The sequence below is a fragment of the Salvelinus namaycush genome, chromosome 2 (assembly GCF_016432855.1).
Source record: "Salvelinus namaycush isolate Seneca chromosome 2, SaNama_1.0, whole genome shotgun sequence".
Classification (NCBI taxonomy): domain Eukaryota; kingdom Metazoa; phylum Chordata; class Actinopteri; order Salmoniformes; family Salmonidae; genus Salvelinus; species Salvelinus namaycush.
Window position 1 is genome coordinate 59,669,693 of NC_052308.1, and position 23,734 is coordinate 59,693,426.

The 23,734-nt window shown below is 41.0% G+C and overlaps 1 pseudogene; it reads left to right on the forward strand.

Moving 5' to 3' along the window:
- Positions 1-23,571, forward strand: LOC120022495 (annotated as a pseudogene).
- Positions 23,572-23,734: the final 163 nt, after the last annotated feature.

Consider the following 23,734-nt stretch of genomic DNA (forward strand, 5'->3'; position numbering starts at 1 on the left):
ATGGCCTGCGACCTCTGGCTGACATTGAGCTTCCCTGGAGGTCCATTAGTGCTAGAGGGCTGGTGAGCTGAGTGAGTTTGCCAGCTGGTCCAAAGGGCTTAACATCCTGTAGGGCCTAGCTGACTGTCAGCAAGACAATGTGTGAGAATCCTCCACTACGGTCTCCATATTAGGAACGGCTCATTCTCAGCTGGAGTTGCCTCTGATATGCCTCCTAATATAGACACCGTACTCCACAATTTCCTTAACAATCTGAGATGGTCTTTACATAAGGGGAATAGGAATAATACAGTTTTTCTCAGTCGCTTTGGTGCATTTTTCACATCATCCCTAACATGTGCAAAATAATAAGTGCATTTCTCAGAACAATTTGTACAAACTGCAATATACAATAGATATGTTTCTAAAGCTAGTCAGTCACTAAAAATCCTTAGTACATCTGTCAAAAGTAAATATTCATGCCAATGATCATGTCAGTGTCATCAGAATGATACGTCATTGAGTCATTGTTCACGAACAAGGTCGTCAAAATGTTTAGGCATGTTGTCAATGTAACTGTGTACTTTGACAGTATTACCTGATGTAAACTTAGGCTACAGTTTGGATGACAGTTACTGTATTGAAAATGCACAAAGCTGCACTTCTATGGCATATATCAATTTCAACAGTACTATTTACATATTACTGTATTGAAAGAGACTGGACAACCCAAGGGGCACAAAGGAAAAAAAAACTAAATTAGAAAGAAACACAGGAAACCACCCCTAAGGCACAACTTTGCCCGCAGCACTGTTGTGCTGTCTCTACACATCCAGACGTTCCTGTCTGTCGGCCCACATATTCTCATCCACATCACACTGGATATTTTCCCTTCCAATGCAACGTGGAAAGAATCTTTTGGAATGCCTTATCCATCCTCTGCAGGCGTCTACTGTGATGTCCTCACATGCTGCATCCATTGCAGCCAGCAGGGTCATCTGTGTGTGTGGCTGACGATCGTACACCTTCCACCTCCATGCTGAAAAGAACTCCTCAATTGGGTTAAGGAATGGTGAATAAGGTGGGAGGAATTCTATGAGCATCCTCGGGTGGGTCACAACCCATTGCCTTATGTTGTTTGATCGATGGAAACTCACATTATCACAAATGACCACATACTTTGGCAAATCCTCTCTAAACAGACCCCTCTCATCATCAGGGATGAGAGCCCTGTAGAGAGTCTCTAAAAAGTTGAGTAGATGCTGGGTGTTGTATGGCCCTATAAGGGGGATATGGGTTAGGACACCATGCTCCGAAATAGCAGCACACATGCTGATATTTCCTCCCCGTTGGCCTGGCAAATCCACAGTAGCTCTGTGACCGATGATATTCCGACCCCGCCTTCTGCATTTGGTCAGGTTGAAGCCAGCCTCATCCACGTATACAAAGTTGTGAGAGGGTTCACTTGATTCCAACTCCATTATACGCTATATCCCAGAACACACAGTTGAATTTGTTTTGGTAAGGAAGAGTGACATAAAATGTACATATATTGCATGTTCCTTCCACAGCAATGGAAATGTGTGCAGTTTATGCTTACTGTACTATGTATCACTATAAAATGTTGCTGTAAAGTAGTTACATAGATATATGTTTTACCTGTACATACTGGTACCGTAGCTCCTTAACTCTGTCCTCATTCCTTTGGAATGGTACACGGTACAGCTGTTTCATACTCATCTGGTTTCTATGCAGCACCCTGTCGATGGTTGAGATGCTAACCGTATGGATGTTTTCAAAGACATCGTTGTCTTCTATAATGGTCCTTTGTATTTCCCTGAGTCTCATGGCATTGTTTGCTCGGACCATGGTGCAAATAGTCTCCTCCTGTTGAGGTGTGAAAAGGCGTCCTCTGCCACCGGTTTGAGGTAATCTTGCAGTCCTATGTGGGGAAAAATGCAGTGATGCATCGCACACTTTCACATAGACAAAAACTATGCGAACACACATTTTACTGTAAAACATACAGGTGGGTGCATGTAAGGTGCAGTATGTATCTGTATAGAGTATATTTCTGTATGCTGTGAAATACAAGTGGACTACTGTAATATGAAGCATTGTAGGACGTATACAGTATACTGCTTATATACAGTAACAGTGCACTGTACATTGGTGGACATACCTGTTCTCTCTTCGAAACATTTGAACTATTGAGGACACGGTTGATCTCCCAATATTCAGCTGCACCCTTCGACCCGCCTCAGCCATTGTAAGGCCATGATTGACAACATGGTCTACAATAGTGGCACTTATGTCATCAGATATGCGCCTATGTCCTCTTCTGCCTCTTCCTCTGTTTTGCCTTCCACCACACATCCTTGCTCCTCTTCTTCCTCCTCTTGGCTGTTGACCCTGTTCGTTTCCTGGTCCATCCATTATTGGAAAATTGCAACTCTGTGTTGTGGTCTGTCTATATATGCTTGCCAATTGATTCTTCATGAGATGCACCTTTGAGCAATTTAGACAACTGGTTGATTGTTGGTTGAACTAACACTTTACATTCCTTCATGAGTGAGGGTCAATTTCACCTGCACGATTCATCAATTCACGTTTTTGTACAAAAGTTCTAATAGAAATGTGTAAAACTATGCTTGACAGTTTATGACAAATAGTTCAACAATTTTGCATGTAATGGCTTATGCAAGGAACTAATGCCTAGATGTTTTGAGGGGTAAGACTATTCAACAGAGAACCATCTACTATATTTTGATCAACATGACATGAGCAATTGATAATGTGGAAAAAAGCTGACACTTGTACATTATCAATTGAAATTTGTTCAAAGGAATAAGAAATTGCTTTAATGATGTGCACAAGTGACTAGATGATTTGGAATTTGTATAAGTAGTATCAAGAATTGCACTTTTGATCTAAGAAATGCACCAAAGCGACTGAGAAAAACTGTAATAGGAATATAATAGGAATAGATCATGCCTACAGTAGTTTGATTATGTCTAGTTCCTGATCAGTTCAAAGTTTACAAATCCTTTTTACCAATCAAAAATGGTCAAGGTCAACACGCTATTGATTTGGAATGGAATGACCATCAATTGCTTTTTATGGTGTATTAGAGTGTGTTCAATTCATTAACAGCAAGTATCACTTTAAAAAGTATTGATGTCATTCATCTGACGAAACCTTCCATTACTCTGCCCCTAGTTTATTTATTTATTTATTTATTTAACTAGGCTAGTCAGTTAAGAAGAAATTCTTATTTACAATGAAGGCCTACCCCAGCCAAACCCGGACGAAGCTGGGCCAATTGTTGGCCGCCCTATGGGACTCCCAATCACGGCCGGATGTGATGCTGCTTGGATTCAAACTAGGGACTGCAGTGCCACCTCTTGCACTGAGATGCAGTGCCTTAGACCGCTGCGCCACTCGGGAGACGATAATGTGCATGGCTAAAACAAACATCCATCCAAAGTTCTCTGTCCATCCTGGTCAAATGGGCGCTTTTGGCTTCTGAAATGGAGGTGATTGTCATAATTTCTTAAATATTCTAGATTAATGTTTGATCTGTGCTGATACGATCATCACTGTAAAGTACTGAGGCAACGACCACGACAGAGCAAAATCAATGAGAGGATGTCCTGTCACGCGGTTGGCCATTTTATAACTGTGGCGGGTTAGTACAGTCTAATTTGCTCGGAGATCCCTACACAATCCAATCAATGACTCAGCAGGCTCCTAAATTATGGTCTTTAGGGTTGAGGGAGTGGGAGGTTTGAAGATGAGCTTTAATTCAATATGCATTGCATAAGAGGGGTGGGTAGAAATGAGTAATGGGTTAGGAAGGGTGAGCTGAGGAAAGAATTTAGGGGATTAGGAGAGAATCTGGGAGGGAGGTAGGGGGAAGGTGCTGGATAATGCTCTGGACCTTGGTGACAGAATTGGCGGCCATTTAGGATTGAGTGTTCAGGGGAAAATACTACCTTATGAGGGAGAACACAGTAAAAGTTGAAGCATTAAGAATTAAATGTAGTTTTTCCTTTCTTGTCAAGTCATATGTATTTATACTTCTATGTACATTTTGTAAGACATTAACACTTCGACTATAGCCTATGACTATGAGATCATAAGAATGTCGTGTCATGTTAAAAAGGCACTATAATTTGCACTATAAAGCATTTGAAATCACAAGGAAGCTATCAATAATTCATAAACCCTCAAAACCCATTGGTGAAACAAAGATTTAAAAAATCTTTATTATAATATTCGCTATTACAGTCCTCAGATATATCATGATATATCATGATTCATCTTGATCAGCCAAGGGGCCAGGAAGCGGTCTAGAAGCACGGTTTCAACTGCTCCTACTGCCTTGCTTCGGTACTGGAGTTTAACTGACGCCCATCCCAGAAATACAATATCCATAGACGGCCACATAGAGAAATCCTATTTAAAAATTCTTAATAAGACACTTTACTCATCACCTTTGTACATAAAACATCCATTGAATCATTGGAAGAATTGGTGCTGAGGCCGATTTCTTTTTCATCACTCACGGCTGAAGCTATTTCAATTTGACAATAATCTAATGTCTGCCATGTTTTTGGATGTCTTGATGACGTCGTCGCTGCTTGCTCTGCTGCCTGTGCGCACTGAGTGCAAGTGCAAATGTGAATTTGGGCCGTGTAAACCGGATGCAACCGGGATATAGATGGTTCATGAATCGGTGTATGTGAACGTTAGTAGATTATGTTGAAAACAACGGTCGGGCATCTTGCACGCAGTCCCCAGCTATTTATACAGCAGTGTGATCAACTGTATAATTACAGTACAATGCAATGACTGGGCATACATGATGTCTCCTTTAACAGCGACTGTAATCTCAAAATAACTTATTTATGGTTCTATTGACCCCCCAAAAACATTTTTCATTGCTTCCGGGCCAATCCTTCAAGTGCATTTATTTTATTCAAGCTCAGAATATTTGATACATTGTAAGACATCAGAACTTGATAGACCAAATGAAATTGCTCATTTGCTACAAAATAATAACATTAAATGGAGCCCCACTGTCTTTTACCATGTATTGTAACAAAATGACTGATTCATGTTGCAAATTCAAATAGATGGTTGTGTTATTTTTTATCAGGACTTTCTAAAAACTCTACCCCTCTAACTTTTGTGTTCCCTGGTACTCTGAAGTGTAGTGTTCTTGCCCTGACATGCTTTCGTCCTTTGCTGTTAGCCCTGGAAGCTGATCTAAGGTCAGTTTAGCTTATTTCCCGAAGAATGTTAAGGCTAGGATTTGGGGAGGGTTAGCCGATTCTAGATCTGTGCTAAATGTGACCCTATTCAGGAAACTAGGCATATGTCGCAAGTCACAACTTCACAGGAGAGCCGTTTGAATGTAAAATATATATTTTTTATCAAAATGCGTTTTTTGGCGGAAATGCCTTCTTGAACATGTGAACTTTCATGTGCCTTAATAAAAAACTTGTATGCCATTTGTAAATACGAATACAATTGTTAAATGACGAGCCTTGTTGGTTAAGCCACAGATAAAGTTACCACCTTCCCACTAGCCATAATCGCCTTGGTCCGTACAATTGCCCTTATTTTAGCGCCCCCAAAAACGTAATACTTCCAGATCAACTGTAATGGCAATACCATTGTAAAGCACACTTTCTCCCCTTTCCAACAGAATCAATTACATTACCTAAACGCTGCCCGTTTCTGCATAATTCAAGCAGGCAATGAAGCCCGTCGGGCCTTTTTAAAAATTGCGGGTGGGGAAGCGAAACTAATGCGTGATATTGAGAAGGAGAGATGTTGTGTGGGAAAATTGCTTTTTTTCACTCGATCTGTCCAACTTATCACCTTATCGCCTCTAAAATGTAAATAAAACACTATAAAGAGTTTATATAATGTGTCATTACATACCTATTTGAAGGTTTGTGTCGAATTTCAATCGGGTTTTTAGGGCGGTGCTAAAGTGATCTTAGAAGTAAACAGCGGCTTTGAGAATGATGATCGCATGCAATGATGACGCAAAAAATGACTAGGTATCCTTCCCTTACCCCCGTCACTGTCCATTTCTTGTTTTTAAACGATGAGAGAAGTGCTACACCTGGTGGAGAGAGATTGTAAGACAGAAATAGCTTTATGAGTGCTGAACGTTACGACATGACATGTCACGGTGGGTCAGTTTTTCCAACTTTTCTCCAATACTATAGAGCCATTACCATGTCGATCAACGCTTGAATAGAAACGTAGTTCACACCACAGATTTTGAAGTCAACACAGTCGCTACAGTCCCATTAGTTTTCTTTGTAGCCTCGTTTGAATGTTGCGGTTGCGCACATTTGTACGGAATGGGGTGAGTTTACGTTAACGTTAGCTGGCTGGCTAACATTACGTGACGTGTGTACAACACCTGTTGAATATGGCCGGTGTCAGTAAACGTCTGCAAAAAAGCGTAATGAAATTGTTGCCAGCAGAGATGGTTAGGCTGTTTTTATGTTATCCAGAGGTAAACAAATCATCGGCCAGAGCGTCAAGTGTGTGCTCCGAGAGCGAAACGAGATAGGTGGGGCTTAAGCTTAAGAGGATGTGAACAATGTTGAATGGGTGTTAACAAAGAAGAGCTATTCACTAGATACCAAAACATTCAAAGGTAATTTTCTCAAAAGTGCCCATTGTTCCTCAAATGCAGTGTATGATATACCATTTTGTAGCTCTGAGTCTCTACTTTTATCCAATGTAAAAAACACCATTTCACATTTTGCTACATAAGACCGAATCCAGGTGGTGAGTCACAAATGGCAACTTCTAACTGGAGCCCCAGAGTTTAGGATACTACCTCAATGCTCCCTGCCCTGGCAGAACCCTTTCCGCAGAGGGTTCTACATGCAACCCAAAAGGGTTATACCTGGAACCAGAAAGGGTCCTGCCTTCTCCTATGGGGACAGCCGAATAACCCTTTTAGAACCTTTTTTTGTAAGAGTGTATAACTGCTTATAAATCTGTTATGACATGCTTATGACTGCGTTACCACCATCTCACCAAGAAGGTTCAGGTAATGTTTTCCCACAACAGCAGATGGATCTTAGTAGAATGAGGCCCTCTCACCTCATCTTCACAGTCTAAACACGAAGCCAATCCAAACACAAATAAAACCACGTAGTGTCAAGGGCCGTCCGCATCCATTAAAGTAACCTGTGCAGACTGCGAGGAAACGGACAGTAACGAAGGGTCCCATGCACAGTGCGAGGGTTTTCAGATGACCTGTGCAGATGCGGGAAAAGCGCAGGCAGGCAAAACTCACTGAAGCGTGAAGAAGAAGGATGTCATCTTTTGGAGCCGAGAGGCAATTACCCGTCTGGCTCCAGAACACCAGAACTGTCCTTCTGACCTGGTTGTGTGCTCAGAGTCTCATACTGTATATACACACACTTTTTCAGATGAGAGTCCAAAGCACTTCCTACGGGGAAGACCTGGTACATACAGAAAGCTTTTTGACAACCGGAAGGCCAAGGAGTTGATGGAGGAGGCCCTTTTGGATAAGATAAAAGATAAACAGACTGGTTAAAGTTATCAAAGCCGACTGAATTGTCCAGGGCAATGTCATACTTTGTGTAATTGAGTGTTGTGTCGACATTCTTCCAACATTTGTATAAATTGTTTGATATTTCATTGTCCCTGATACGTGTTTCAGAAATGCCAGACAAAATGTTTATACTGTATTTGAAATCCTTGTATCTTGATTTTATTTATTCTGACAACTATTGTGTCTTATGGGAGTCGGCAGTTCTTTTGAAAGGTAAAGCGACCGTAATTTTTTTGGAAAAATTATGTAGTGTTGACACATTGAAGACTCCTTGTCAAAATAATTTGGGATCTGTGAAAAATGTGTAACTTAAACCTGTTTATGGCCTACAATGACTTTAAATAGTGTCAGTAACATAATAAACTGGAACACATGAGTTAGCGAATCCCCAAAGACTGTATCCTCACTGTGCTTGTAGCATTACTCACACACACACGCACACACACACACATTTTTTTTATTTTTTTTTAGAGGGGATGTATATTGGTCTAAGGATAGAAACTATAACATCAAACTCTAATCGGTTTACCGCTAAACATACCCACATTTTATGGAGATTGAAATTGATTTCTTAGCCTGGATGCAAGGGATGAGACAATGAAAGTAATCGTTTTGTCTTGTGTGAAAAAATTTCAGTTTTTACACACTTATTTTGGTTTATTGCTGATTTACAGTTACGAGCTAGAAGACGTAAATAATAGAGGGATAGCGCCTTTTGGGCAAAGACAATGTGTGAGTTACTGGAACATTCATGGGTTTATAATGAGTTCTATTAGCTCTTTGACTGCAGTGGTTTCAGCAGGTGGGGGATTAGAGAGGGAATTGAAACATAACATTCATCTTACATGTACTTTTGTCACTCCCTGATGTGTTTCACCTGTCTTTGTGCTTGTTTCCACCCCCCACCAGGTGTCTCCCATCTCCCCTCCTTATCCCCTGTGTATTTATACCTGTGTTCTGTTTGTCTGTCGCCAGTTCGTTTTGTTCGTCAAGCCTACCAGCGTTTTTCCCCTTGATCCTGTCTTTTCTAAAGTTCCTGTTTTCTAGGTTTCCCCAGTTTTGACCATTCTGCCTGTGCTGACCCTGAGCCTGCCTGCCGTCCTGTACCTTGTCCCACCACACGGGATTATTGAGCTCTGCCTGCACCGACCCTGAGCCTGCCTGCCGTCCTGTACCTTGTCCCACCACACGGGATTATTGAGCTCTGCCTGCACCGACCCTGAGCCTGCCTGCTGTTCTGTACCGTTTGGACTCTGATCTGGATTACTGACCTCTGCCTGCCCTTGACCTGTCGTTTTGCCTGCCCCTGTTCTAGTAATAAACTTTTGTTACTTCGACATTGTCTGCATCTGGGTCTTCCCTAAAACGTGAGAACTTTAGAATGAAAAGACAGAAAGCCCCATTCTGTTTTACTCTGTTCAGCTTGAAGGGCTGATCTAGGACTTCCATACCCATGTAACCTTTTTCATTGTGATCTAAAAGGCGCTTAGCATTCCTACAAAACATGTATTTAAAATGTGGGGAGCAACATCAGACAAGGGTTTTGGGGGACCACCCCGATTGCTATTCAAATCTCTTTTGCCAAATTGCCATTCAAAGCTCATTTCATACATTTCTACAGTATCTAATTGGGCAATAAATTATGACACCACTAGACAAAAGTGTTGGGGAGAAACATTTAACGTTGAAATGTATGTGTGTGTGTCCCTAGACCCTTGCAGACCTGGATTTAAATAATATTTGAAGTAATTTCAGATACTTTATTATCACGTCTCAGGATATGAGTCAGATGCAGACACAGGAGGATAGTTCGATTCTCAGAATATTTATTATTACAAAGGGGCAGGCTAAAGGCAGGTCGAGGGCAGGCAGAGGTTCGTAAACCAGGTCAGAGTCAGGCAGGTACAGGACGGCAGGCAGGCTCAGGGTCAGAACCGGGTAGACTAGAAAACAAAAACTTGTACTGTATGCAAATGTGCTGTATGCATATTTCTTAAGAATTAGTGATCATGAAACTCTCATGAAGAGGAACTTGTTCTTTCATAACAGATGTTTAAATACAGGAACTTGGTTAACTATGACCCTTATGTACCGCCTACCTATAAATATCAATAGGCTAGTTAGAGTAAAGAGGAAGCCTAAAAACTATAAACCGTTACATTGCTTTCCTTTTCCCCTCACATCGAGGCAGGAGCATTCAAACCCAGGTAACGACTTTATGTAGTTTTACAGCTTTACATTACTCTGCTGTCTTCACAAGGTACTACTTAGAGTTTTTTTTACTCAGGCAAATAGCATACAATATAGCTCATCTTTATCAAGGGTGTCAATAATTCTGTGCATAATTAAAGCACATGCCTATATCAATATAACACATTAATATAACACATATTCTATGGAAAATATTACGAGCTAGACCATAGAAACCTTTATAGAGATGATGATTTAAACTAAATTCAGGCTTGGTTCCCTAAATTGAGGGCAGGCTACTCCAAGTCAAACAATCAAATTTGATTTGTCACATTCGCCGTGAAATGCTTACTTACAAGCCCTTAACCAACAACGCCGTTTTAAGAAAATATTTAAAAAAAAGTAGAGATCAGAATAACAAATAATTGAGCAGCAGTAAATAACTATATACAGGGGGTACCGGTACAGAGTCAATGTGCGGGGCACCGGTGTTGAGGTAATATGTAGGCAGAGTTATTCACCACATTTGGTGTGATGATTCTTAAATTTATTCCTTAGCCTATTATCAATTTTTTTGTATAATATATAATATACCTAACTCCAAAGGTAACATTTTCTTTGAAATTGTATGCCAAATCTGCTCTGTAGAAATCTTACCTTTGAATGACGGTGTCAGTAAATAGAAACGTAGATAAAATCAATATGCTCAGGAACAAAATGGCTTCGTGATTTGTGCAAATGTTCTCTATTTCATGAGAGTTAGTGATCATGAAATTCCGCTGCATTGCTTTCATATGCCCCATAACATTTTTTACTCAGGCAACTATTCACGTTTACAAATGATAGAGAAATGTAAGTGTAAATGCTAACTGTGTGTGTGTGTGTGTGTGTGTGTGTGTGTGTGTGTGTGTGTGTGTGTGTGTGTGTGTGTGTGTGTGTGTGTGTGTGTGTGTGTGTGTGTGTGTGTGTGTGTGTGTGTGTGTGTGTGTAGGATTCAGATGAAACTCCTACTAATGGCACTGTGTGCAGTGGTGTCCTCTTTCAAACAACCACTGGGCGCTGAGCTGGATGGCATCTGGGAGGAGTGGAAAACCCAACACGGCAAACAGTATTCCAAGGTTACTTAGAGCCTACGGCAAACACAGTACGCCAGTCATACAGGATGAGTTAATCCTAAATTTCACTTAAATATGCACTACGCAGAGATTACGCTGCAATTTCCCGGTTGCTAAAATTGTAATATTTTGCCTAAATTCAGTTTCAAATCCAAACAAGTCCAAATCCAAATACATGGTAACCAGATGGTAATGTGAGTGTAGTGAAATGCTTGTGCTTCTAGTTCTGACTGTGCAGTAATATTTAACAAGTAATCTAACAATTCACTCAAATCTAAAGGGATGGAATAAGAATATGTACATATAAATATATGGATGAGCGATGACGGAGAGACATAGGCAAGATGCAATAGATGGTATAAAATACAGTATATACATATGAGATGAGAAATGTAAGATATGTAAACATTATTTAAAGTGACTAGGGATCCATTTATTAAAGTGGCCAATGATTCCGAGCCTGTATGTGGGCAGCAGCCTCTCTGTGTTAGTGATGGCTGTTTAACAGTCTGATGGCCTTGAGATAGAAGCTGTTTTTCAGTCTCTCGGTCCCAGCTTTGATGCACCTGTACTGACATCGCCTTCTGGATGGTAGCGGGGTGAACCGGCAGTGGCTCGGGTGGTTGTTGTCCTTGATGATCTTTTTGGCCTTCCTCTGACATCGGGTGCTGTAGGTGTCCTGGAGGGGAGGTAGTTTGTTTGACAAAACAAGCAAGTATAGTGTAGATAATCATTGTACCATCTTAACCTCTGTGAAATATAACCAAAAATATTGTATTTTCAGCTGTTTGAAGCTGGTTTACATAACCAAAAGTAAAATATGCAAAAACGATATTTAATAAAGCGAAGCATAGAAATAGCACACATAGAACAGATCTACAGCTTCTTAGACTTTCAATGAGAATGACAGATCTATAACTCCATGTGAATTTGGTCGGATCACCCAAAAAGTTCCATATTGCAGCTTTAAGTCAAATTTTGTGCCCAGCTAGCACATAATGTTCTGAGAACCATATGTTTCTTAGAGCTTGGTGAGAGCATGGCTGTCTATGGTTATTTTGCATAAAACCTTCCCACAACGTTCTGGGAATGGAGCAGGATATTTACATTATCTAACTGGTTTGACATTGGGAATGTTCTCAAATTGTTCCGAGACTGTTAAGAAACAACGTTCTTCTGTGGGAATTTCAGTACTTCAGCAGAATTCTTCCTACAGGTTTCCATATGGTTCTATTTAAGGTAATGTTCTCAAATTGGTCAGAGAATGTTAAGAAAAAAAAAGTCTTCTATGGGAATTTTAGTACTTCACCATAACATTTTCTGCAGATGTCCTCATGGTTCTATTTAAAGTGTTCTCAGACCATTAATGTCCTCAGAACATTAAGAAAACTGTCCATAAAATCAACAAGAAAACTGTAGTAACATTCAAAGAAAGTTCTAAGAATGTTATTTAAAAAATATACATTCTGTTTTCAGTGTCAACAAAACTCTCTATCTTGTTAAGTGTGTTCAGGTGTGTTGGCCGAGCCCACTAATTGCCCACACTTGAACTTAAATTAGTTGTTGGTTCCTTTGAAATGGGGTCTGTTTGAACAGCTTTGTATGAATTTAAAAAAACATGGCATGCTTCCTCCATCCTGGTGGCGCAGTGGACTAATTCCATGGATAGGGACCAGCGATCATAGGTTTGAATCGCACTGATGCCGAGCCACAATAAAAATGTTTTGGTGTTTGCATGATTAATGCCTAAGCAAATAAATGTCCACGTTGCCTCTCTGTGCTTGGAGTTCAAAACAGTTAATCCAAACCAAGCTAGCAGTACTATTAAAAGTCGTATTGAAACATTCAGTGAAAGTTTAAAGGAAATTATTCTAAAACCTTCAAATAACTTTTACATTTCTTTCACATTTAGAGAATGTTCTCAAAACGTTATTTAATTACCTTCAAATAACTTTGAATTTCCGTTCTCATAACATTAATAAAACCACCCAGGAAAACTTTCAGGGAATCATAGTGAAACATCAGAACCTCTCTGCAACCCAAAAATGTACATTCCCAGAACAGGCACAATGTTCACTTCTGTTCTCAGAATCTTAAAAAAACATTACGTTTTACCAGTCTGTATGCCTTCATTCCCAGAACCAATGGGAAACCAAAAATGTACGTTCCCGCAACTTCCAAGGAACCAAGTGTGCTAGCTGGGTGAAAATGTGACTTAAGTGGAAGTTTAGCATGTGCATATCACCCTTGTGTTATGATTTGCCCCATAGAGATTAATCATGATGTCAATAACTTGTGGGGCCTTTGGCTTGTCTTTCTCAGGTGGATGAGGGCTTCAGAAGGATGATCTGGGAGACAAACCAAGGCCTCATCCATCAACACAACCTGGAGGCAGAAATAGGAAAGCACACTTTCACCCTGGGAATGAACCAGTTTGGAGACATGGTAAGACAACCCACAATTGTGTTTGGATCAGCAATTGGATGAGCATGAAACATGATTTTAAGAAATACAGTGGGGCAAAAAAGTATTTAGTCAGCCACCAATTGTGCAAGTTCTCCCACTTAAAAAGATGAGAGAGGCCTGTAATTTTCATCATAGGTACACTTCAACTATGACAGACAAAATGAGAAAAAAAAATCCAGAAAATCACATTGTAGGATCTTTAATGAATTTATTTGCAAATTATGGTGGAAAATAAGTATTTGGTCAATAACAAAAGTTTATCTCAATACTTTGTTATATACCCTTTGTTGGCAATGACAGAGGTCAAACGTTTTCTGTAAGTCTTCACAAGGTTTTCACACACTGTTGCTGGTATTTTGGCCCATTCCTCCAAACACACAAGGCTTACAGGTAACTTTTGAGATATTTTGTAGTCACGTTGTGCAAGTTGGAACCGGTGTTTTTCTGGATCAAACGCGCCAATTAAATGCACATTTTGGATATATATCGATGGAATTAATCGAACAAAATGACCATTTGTGATGTTTATGGGACATATTGGAGTGCCAGCAGAAGAAGCTCGTCAAAGGTAAGGCATGAATTATATCTTTATTTCTGCGTTTTGTGTCGTGCCTGGAAGGTTGAAATATGATGGTCTGTGATTGTTAGCTGGGGTGCTATCCTCAAATAATAGCATTGTTTGCTTTCGCCGTAAAGCATTTTTGAAATCTGACACATTGGCTGGATTCACAACAAGTGTAGCTTTAATTTGGTATATTGAATGTGTGATTTCATGAAAGTTAAATTTTTATAGTAATTTATTTGAATTTGGCGCTCTGCATTTTCACTGGATGTTGGCCAGGTGGGACGCTACCGTACCACATATCCCAGAGAGGTTAAACGAATGTGGTTTCTACTGACAATTGAGATGTACAAACTATGGCATAAGGGGACGACGAGCAGATAAGAGGCAATACGTAATTTTGATTAAGACATTACTGAGAGAGCTAGGACGGACGTATTCTCCCTGTACACCAAGTCAGAACCGTAGACAATGAAAGGTCTAACAATATTTGATGCTGACATTTCTCTAAAACAGGCTATAAGCTACATGTGTACCATCAAGTCAGAAAAGAAGGCTAAATTATGAGTGGAAAGGGGACCAAATTATTAGGGTGACGCACATGGGCTACTAACAGCTTACAACACAACATACACATAGTATTACTTTCTTAGCTACAGTATACATATCTCCCTGGCATATTACATCATTTTTACAGCAACATACAATACATTTTTGGACTCACCTTGTTGTGCTGTGCTCACATGAACAGGAAGGTGGTGCGGCGGTCCTTCGTGGGCAAATTTTGTCATCAAACTTTGTCATCAAAGTCTCTCATTCTCTGGATTTATGGTGCTTTCAAGACAACTGGGAACTTGGGAAAAAACAAGTTTGAATCATGACGTTAGTGATCTTCAGGTCAGAGCTCGAACTCCCAACTTGGAATACTGAGTTGGATGACTGTTCAAAATATATTTTCCCAGTCTGAGCTCGTTTTTTCAGAGTTCCCACTCACTGAAGTCTGAGATTTCCCAGTTCCGAGTTTCCAGTTGTTTTGAAAGCAGCAGAAGTCATGTTGGATTGACAACATGGCCAATGTTGAATGTTTATCCTTTTAAACTTGGAAAAGAGACCCTTTAACCAAGACTTGGAAATCCACTCCACTGAATAGCAGGCTTGCAGTTAGCCACTGATTCCTTCCAAACCACTCATTCTTGAATTTGCGATTTCCAAGTTTTTGTGAAATGTTTATGGCCAATGGCCGATGAGCACCGATACGTTTTATCTATAATTTCTCTTCATATGACAAGTATTGAAAAGGATTTGCCAGTAGATTGTCGGCTTGATTCATGATCAAATCAAATTTATTTATGAAGCCCTTCTTACATCAGCTGATATCTCAAAGTGCTGTACAGAAACCCAGCCTAAAATCCCAAACAGCAAGCAATGCAGGTGTAGAAGCACGTTGGCTTGGAAAAACTCCCTAGAAAAGCCAGAACCTAGGAAGAAACCTAGAGAGGAACCAGGCTATGAGGGGTGGCCAGTCCTCTTCTGGTTGTGCCGGGTGGAGATTATAACAGAACATGGCCAAGATGTTCAAATGTTCATAGATGACCAGCATGGTCAAATAATAATAATCACAGTGGTTGTCGAGGGTGCAACAGGTCAGCACCTCAAGAGTAAATGTCAGTTGGCTTTTCATAGCCGATCATTCAGAGTATCTCTACCGCTCCTGCTGTCTCTAGAGAGTTGAAAACAGCCGGTCTGGGACAGGTAGCACGTCCAGTGAACAGGTCAGCGTTCCATAGCCGCAGGCAGAACAGTTGAAACTGGAGCAGCAGCACGGCCAGGTGGACTGGGGACAGCAAGGAGTCATCAGGTCAGGTAGTCCTGAGGCATGGTCCTAGGGCTCAGGTCCTCTGAAAGAGAGAAAAAAAGAATTAGAGAGAGCATACTTAAATTCACACAGGACACCGGATAAGACAGGAGAAATACCCCAGATATAACAGATTGACCCTAGCCCCCCGACACAAACTACTGCAGCATAAATACTGGAGGCTGAGACAGGAGGGGTTGGGAGACACTCTGGCCCCGTCCGACGATACCCCATCGATTTTGAAAGTAGTATGTTGAAATGATCAGTTCAATCAAAGGTACTGTAGATATAACGTGGTTTCACATCATTTTATCTGTGGCCAATGACCTTGAGCCTTCTTGGATGGGCACTTCTAATGTAACTCTATGGCAGCACCCAAGAGGCTTCAATTTTTGAGCTCTCCCTGTAGATTTTGCGGTGACGCAGTGTCCCCATGAGTGACAGAACACTGAGCAAATCACAGCGCAATTAGAGAACATTAGCAACCCCTATGCTTGTAATTTTCGCAGCCTGCCCCACCACCACAGAAACCCCAGAGCTAGGCTGAAGCACCTGAATTTTGGAGCTGCCTTACTCAAGAAAGCAAAAAAGAGACGATCTTTGTAATGCGGCTTTATTATTATTTTCATTGTTTGCAAACTGATATGTGACACATATTAATGCCAAAATAACATGCAAAACAGGCACAAAAATAAATAAATAATAATATATATCCAGTGCATTTGAAAAGTATTCAGGCCAGAAAGGTATTTTTTCCACATTTTGTTTGTCAAGTTCTGACCTTAGTTCCTTTTTTATGTCTTTGTGTTAGGTTGGTCAGGGCGTGAGTTGGGGTGGGTAGTCTGTTCTTTTTTCTATGTTGTTATATTTCTGTGTTTGGCCTGGTATGGTTCTCAATCAGAGGCAGCTGTCGATCGTTGTCTCTGATTGAGAATCATACATAGTGTTTTCCCCATTTTGGTTGTGGGTGTTTATTTTCTGTGTAGTGTCTGTTCATCTTGCAGAACTGTTTTCTCATCGTTGTTATTTTGTGTAGTGTTCAGTTTTAAATTAAAATATGACGAACACTTACCACGCTGCATTTTGGTCTTCTTCTCCTTCACCAGACTAGAATCGTTACATTGTTACGTTACAGCCTTGTTCTAAAACTGATTACATCATTCCCCCCCTCATCAATCTACCCACAATACCCTATAATTACAAAGCAAAAACTGTTTTGTAGAAATGTTTACTAATTTATAAAAAATAATAAACTTAAATATTTCATTTGCCTAAGTATTCAGACCCTTTACTCTGTACTTTGTAGAACAGCCTCAAGTAGCAAGATGGCACCAGAAGGGAGGGCTGCCGTCTTATCGGCTCTTAACCAACCATGCTATTTTGTTTGTTTTTTTGCATTATTTGTAACTTGTTTTGTACATAATGCTGCTGCTACCGTTTCTTATGACTGAAAAGAGCTTCTGGACACCAGAACTGAGATTAATCACCTCAAATTGGACGAGTTCTTCTTCAATGAGTCGGACGTGAGGGATAGACTACAAACACCCGACCAGGTCCAGATCCCCGTGATTCGCTGGAAAAGGAAACGTAGGTTTCACGGAAAGAGATCAGGATGCCGTGTGAGGCGATGAGTGGCTAATCTGCCCTTGCCTTCCGTTCTGCTAGCTAATCTTCAATCGCTGGAAAATAAATGGGACGAACTGAAAGCATGTACACTACCGTTCAAAAGTTTGGGGTCACTTAGAAATGTCCTTGTTTTTTGAAAGAAAGCATATTTTTTGTTCATTAAGATAACATCAAATTGATCAGAAATACAGTGTAGACATTGTTATTGTTATAAATGACTATTGTAGCTGAAGCAATTACAACTGGCCTTCTTTAGACTAGTTGAGTATCTGGAGCATCAGCATTTGTGGGTTCGATTACAGGCTAAAAATATCCAGAAACAAATAACTTTCTTCTGAAACTCATCAGTCTATTCTTGTTCTGAGCAATGAAGGCTATTCCATGTGAGAAAGAAACTGAAGATCCCGTACAATGCTATGTACTACTCCCTTCACAGAACGGCGCAAACTGGCTCTAACCAGAATAGAAAGAGGAGTGGAAGGCCCCGGGGCACAACTGAGCAAGAGGACAAGTACATTCGAGTGTCTAGTTTGAGAAACAGACGCCTCACAAGTCCTTAACTGGCAGCTTCATTAAATAGTACCCTCAAGCACCAGTCTCAACGTCAACAGTGAAGAGGTGACTCCGGGATGCTGGCCTTTTAGGCAACATTGCAAATAAAAATACATATCTCAGACTGGCCAATAAAAAGACTAAGATAGGCAAAAGAACACAGACACTGGACAGAGATAGACCACCTTTACTCCACACACAGAGACGCGTACAAAGCTCTCCCTTCTCCCTTAAAGCAGGAAGTACCAGTGACTCGGTCTATAAAAAAGTGGTCAGATGAAGCAGATGCTAAACTACAGGACTGTTTTGCTAGCGCAGACTGGGATATGTTCCGGGATTCTTCCAATAGCATTGAGGAGTACACCACATCAGTCACTGGCTTTATCCATAAGTGCATCGAGGACGTCATCCCCACAGTGACTGTATGTACATACCCCAACCAGAAGCCATGGATTACAGGCAACATTCAAAATGAGCTGAAGGGTAGAGCTTCCGCTTTCAAGGAGCGGGACTCTAACCCGGAAGCTTATAAGAAATCCCGCTATGCCCTCCAATGAACCATCAAACAGGCAATGCATCAATACAGGACTGAGATCGAATCATACTACACCGGCTCCGATGCTCGTCGGATGTAGCAGGGCTTGCAAAATATTACAGACTACAAAGGGAAGCACAGCCGAGAGCTGCCTAGTGACACGAGCCTACCAGACGAGCTAAATAACTTCTGTGCTTGCTTCGAGGCAAGTAACACTGAAACATGCATGAGAGCATCAGCTCTTCCGGACAACTGTGTGATCACACTCTCCACAGCCGATGTGAGTAAGACCATTAAACAGGTCAACATTCACAAGGCCGCAGGGCCAGACGGATTACCAGGACGTGTACTCCGAGCATGCGCTAACCAACTGGCAAGTGTCTTCACTGACATTTTCAACCTCTCCCTGTCCGAGTCTGTAATACCAACATGTTTCAAGCAGACCACCATAGTCTCTGTGTTGAAGAACACTAAGGTAACCTGCCTAAATGACTACCGACCCGTAGCACTCACGTCTGTAGCCATGAAATGCTTTGAAAGGCTGGTCATGGCTCACATCAACACCATTATCCCAGAAACCCTAGACTCACTCCAATTTGCATACCGCACCAACAGATCCACAGATGATGCAATCTCTATTGCACTCCACACTGCCCTTTCCCACCTGTACAAAAGGAACACCTATGTGAGAATGCTATTCATTGACTACAGCTCAGCATTCAACACTATAGTGCCCTCAAAGCTCATCACTAAGCTAAAACCCTGGGACTAAACACCTCCTTCTGCAACTGAATCCTGGACTTTCTGACGGGCCGCCCCCAGGTGGTAAGGGTAGGTAACAACACATCCGCCACGCTGATCCTCAACACGGGAGCCCCTCAGGGGTGCGTGGTCAGTCCCATCCTGTACTCCCTGTTCACTCATGATTGCACGGCTAGGCACGACTCCAAAACCATCATTAAGTTTGCTGATGACACAACAGTGGTAGACCTGATCACCGACAACGATGAGACAGCCTATAGGGAGGAGGTCAGAGAACTGACCGTGTGGTGCAAGGATAACAACCTCTCACTCAACATGATCAAGACAAAGGAGATGATTGTGGACTACAGGAAAAGGAGAACCGAGTACGCCCCCATTCTCATCGATGGGGCTGTAGTGGAGCAGGTTGAGAGCTTCAAGTTCCTTAGGGTCCACATCACCAACAAACTAACATGGTCTAAGCACACTAATCCCTAATTCTTAACACTTCCAGGCTTATCTCTATGCCTTTAGTTGCCATACCAGAAAGTGAGAGCCTGTAAGTAAGCATTTCACTGTAAGGTCTACTACACCTGTTGTATTCGGCGCACGTGACAAATAAACGTTGATTTGATTTGATGCAACCCTTCAGGATGCTCTTGATTGTGCAGCTGTTAAACCTTTTGAGGATCTGAGGACCCATGCCAAATCTTTTCAATCCGCTGAAGGGATCAGTGTGGGATCAGTGTGCTAGAGCTTGAGAGGATATGCAGAGAAGAATGGGAGAAACTCCCCAAATACAGGTGTGCCAAGCTTGTAGCGTCGTACCCAAGAAGACTCGATGCTGTAATCGCTGCCAAAGGTGCTTCAAGAAAGGACTGAGTAAAGGGTCTGAATACTTATGTAAATGTGATTTACGTTTTTTTCCATGTTTAATACATTTGCAAAAATGTCAAAAAAACTGTTTTTGCTTCGACATTGTGGGATATTGTGTGTAGATTGATGAGGTCAAAACAACTATTTAATCCGTTTTAGAATAAGGCTGCAATGTAACAAAAGATGAAAAAAGTCAAGCGGTCTGAATACATTCTAAAGGGATTGTAGGTTATGAATGACACCCCCTGCCTCCATTTGTCCAGACCACAGAGATACTGTACAATGCAGACGTATCTACACATTCATTGTTTTTTACAATATTTAATCAGTTTCTAGAATTAGTGTTTTCCTGACTAAGATGGTGATCCATTAGGATGCCGATCCATTCTAGTGTTAATTCTGTGTTCCAGACGAATAAAGAGTACAACGCCTTGCTGACTGTTAATGCTGCTGAGGAGGAGAAACTCCTGGATGGGATCCCCCTCTCTAAGTGGAACTGCAGTTTCTCAGCAGCTCCTGAGACGTGGGACTGGCGGTCATATGGATATGTGACTCCGGTGAAGGACCAGGTTGAAGAGCAGCCTCTTTCATTTGTTCTCTCTCACTTTTGGGCGAATCCTAACTTCCACTTAAGTCGACATTTCCCTTGGTCTCCCATTGACATCATGCATGACTAAGTAAACATTTGACTTAACTGGAAGTTAGTATTCACCCCTTCATTTTTCTGGTATTGTACAGATTGACACTGATATGGAAAGGATTAGAGGAGTGTGTATTCTAGGTGCCACTTATTAGACATGACATGAAAAGCCACTTTCTCTGCATTTAGAAAGGTGACGAAACTGTATCTATGTTTCTTAGATACTGTTGAGGTAGTGGCCTGATATGATATGTAGGGACAGGAGTTTTTCCTGAGCACTTTACCAGGAAAAACATGCCGCCATACCTCTAGGGGATATCTTCAAAGAACAATAAGGGAAGTAAAATGGGTATTTTATCAAGCGGCATTGTGGATCTTGCTATGCATTTACGTCTAGTCAATAATTTCAACGCAAAACAGTAGATATGACAACTATTTCATTTGATCTAGGGGTCTTGTGGATCTTGCTATGCATTTGCTGCAGTCGGAGCCCTGGAGGGCCAGTTGTTCAAGCATTACATTTACATTTTAGTCATTTAGCAGACGCTCTTATCCAGAGCGACTTACAGTAGAGTGCATACATTTTTTATATTTTTTTTTACATTTCATTACATTACATTTCATTACATTTTACATACTGAGACAAGGATATCCCTACCGGCCAAACCCTCCCTAACCCAGACGACGCTATGCCAATTGTGCGTCGCCCCACGGACCTCCCGGTTGCGGCCGGCTGCGACAGAGCCTGGGCGCGAACCCAGCCCAGCCTGGGCGCGAACCCAGAGACTCTGGTGGCGCAGCTAGCACTGCGATGCAGTGCCCTAGACCACTGCGCCACCCGGGAGGTAAGCAGACAGGCAAACTGTTGCCTCTGAGTGAGCAGAACCTGGTGGACTGCAGCGGAGACTATCACAATAATGGCTGTGGCGGTGGCTTGGCCATGAGGTGTTTTAGTTACGTCTCAGATCATGGGATTATGTCGGAGAGGAAATATCCTTACACTGCAGAGGTACAATACAATATGTTACCATTAGGGTTGCAAAATTCTGGTAACTTTCTCCCAAATTCTCAGGTTTTCCAGAAATCCCAGTTGGAAGATTCTTGGAATCAGGAGGGAATAACCATGAAACCAGGAATCCTCCAACTGGGATTTCTGTAAAAAGTGGGAATTTTGGAAAGAACATAGAATAGATGAGTGAAAAGCTCACTGTAAAGCTTGAGATTATCATAATAAACTGTTTTCAGGTGGGCCCTTGTGAATACCAGAATGCAACAAAGGAAGCCTGGTGCACAGGCTTCAACAGAGTTCCTTCGCTGGATGAAAAGTGTTTTGAGACACTTTGTATGAGGTTGGCCCTATCGCTGTGTCTGTGAACGCCACACATCCCTCCTTCAAGTTCTACAAAGATGGTGAGCTCGGTGTCACACCTATGATTTGTTTTAAATGTAACCTTTATTTAACTAGGCAAGTCAGTTAAGAACAAATCCTTATTTACAATGACAGCCAGCAGGGAACAGTGGGTTAACTGCCTTGTTCAGGGTCAGAACAACAGATTTTTACCTTGTCAGCTCGGGGATTTGATCCAGCAACCTTTCGGTTACTGGCCTAATGTTCCAACCACTTGGCTACCTGCCGCCCCAAGTATACATGTACATTCCCGTCAAGGGTACACTTTCCAAAAATAGGTCATAGATGATCTCGTTTGAGATTGTAGTAGTTTGACATTATTGCGTGGACTTCTGCAAACATATTACTACAATTTTAGGTGTGAACCATTAAGCAACAAATAAGTAAGAAGAAAAAATAGCCCTAGTCTTACCAATACCAATGAATGGTCATACAGTGACAGAACTAATATTTTACACATAGAGACAAAAATTAAAATAAAAAATTTGTTTGCAAACACTTTTCTTGAAGAATCCAGGCATAACTTGTTATAACCATGTATGAGTCTTTATAATATTTATATTATATTTATATATTTTATATATATACTTTTTCAACTGGTTATTTAGCCCGTTTCACTATGAATTATTATAATGTAAAGGGGTCATCATCATCATCATGACAACTCGCAATGCATTATAACGGTATAATGCATTATACCTGGATGCTTTAAGTAAAGTGTTACCATTACCTCTATTAAATTGTAAATAAATACATATGAAATTGCACATGAACTCTTGTAGTGTTTCTTCTTTAGGAGTCCTCTACCAGCCTGACTGTTCAACAAGAACTAACCATGCTGTACTGGCTGTCGGGTATGGTAGTTCTTACCTGGACTACTGGATTGTGAAAAACAGGTCAGTGTTTACTTTGAAAGTTTAAAGCCATCCAACAACTCAATATTAATGACATAAGGCAACATTTTTGATGCAGAAAATACAGTCAAACTCATCATAATCTGCCCGTGTGTTGTAATTTGACACTTTTCTTCAACAATTTGTGTTGTAAAAAGGCCATCGTTTAAACATTATTCATCCAGCCAAATAATCCTATTATATATTTTATTTTTTGAAGAAAAGTTCCAAATTCAATCATACTACCAGGTTGTAATGGATTTTAGTTCTATTCACACGTCATGTACATATCTAATGTAAACGTACACACACTCTCGGTACTAAGGATTCTTTAATTTCTCCATTGGTTTTGCAGCTGGGGTACTGGTTGGGGAAGAGACGGGTACATTCTCATGGCCAGAGGATACAACCAGTGTGGTATTGCCAGACGCCCAGTCTACCCTATTATGTGATTTGTGCATGTTGACACACTTGGAATCCTAGCTAGAAATACAGTGCATTCAGAAAAAATTCAGACCCCTTGACTTTTTCAACATTTTGTCACGTTACAGACTTATTCTAAAATGTATTAAATATTTTTGTTTTCTCACCAATCTACACACAATACCCGGAAATTACAAAGTGTTAACAGGTTTTTAGAAATGTTTGAAAATGTATTATCAATAAAAAACAGAAGTT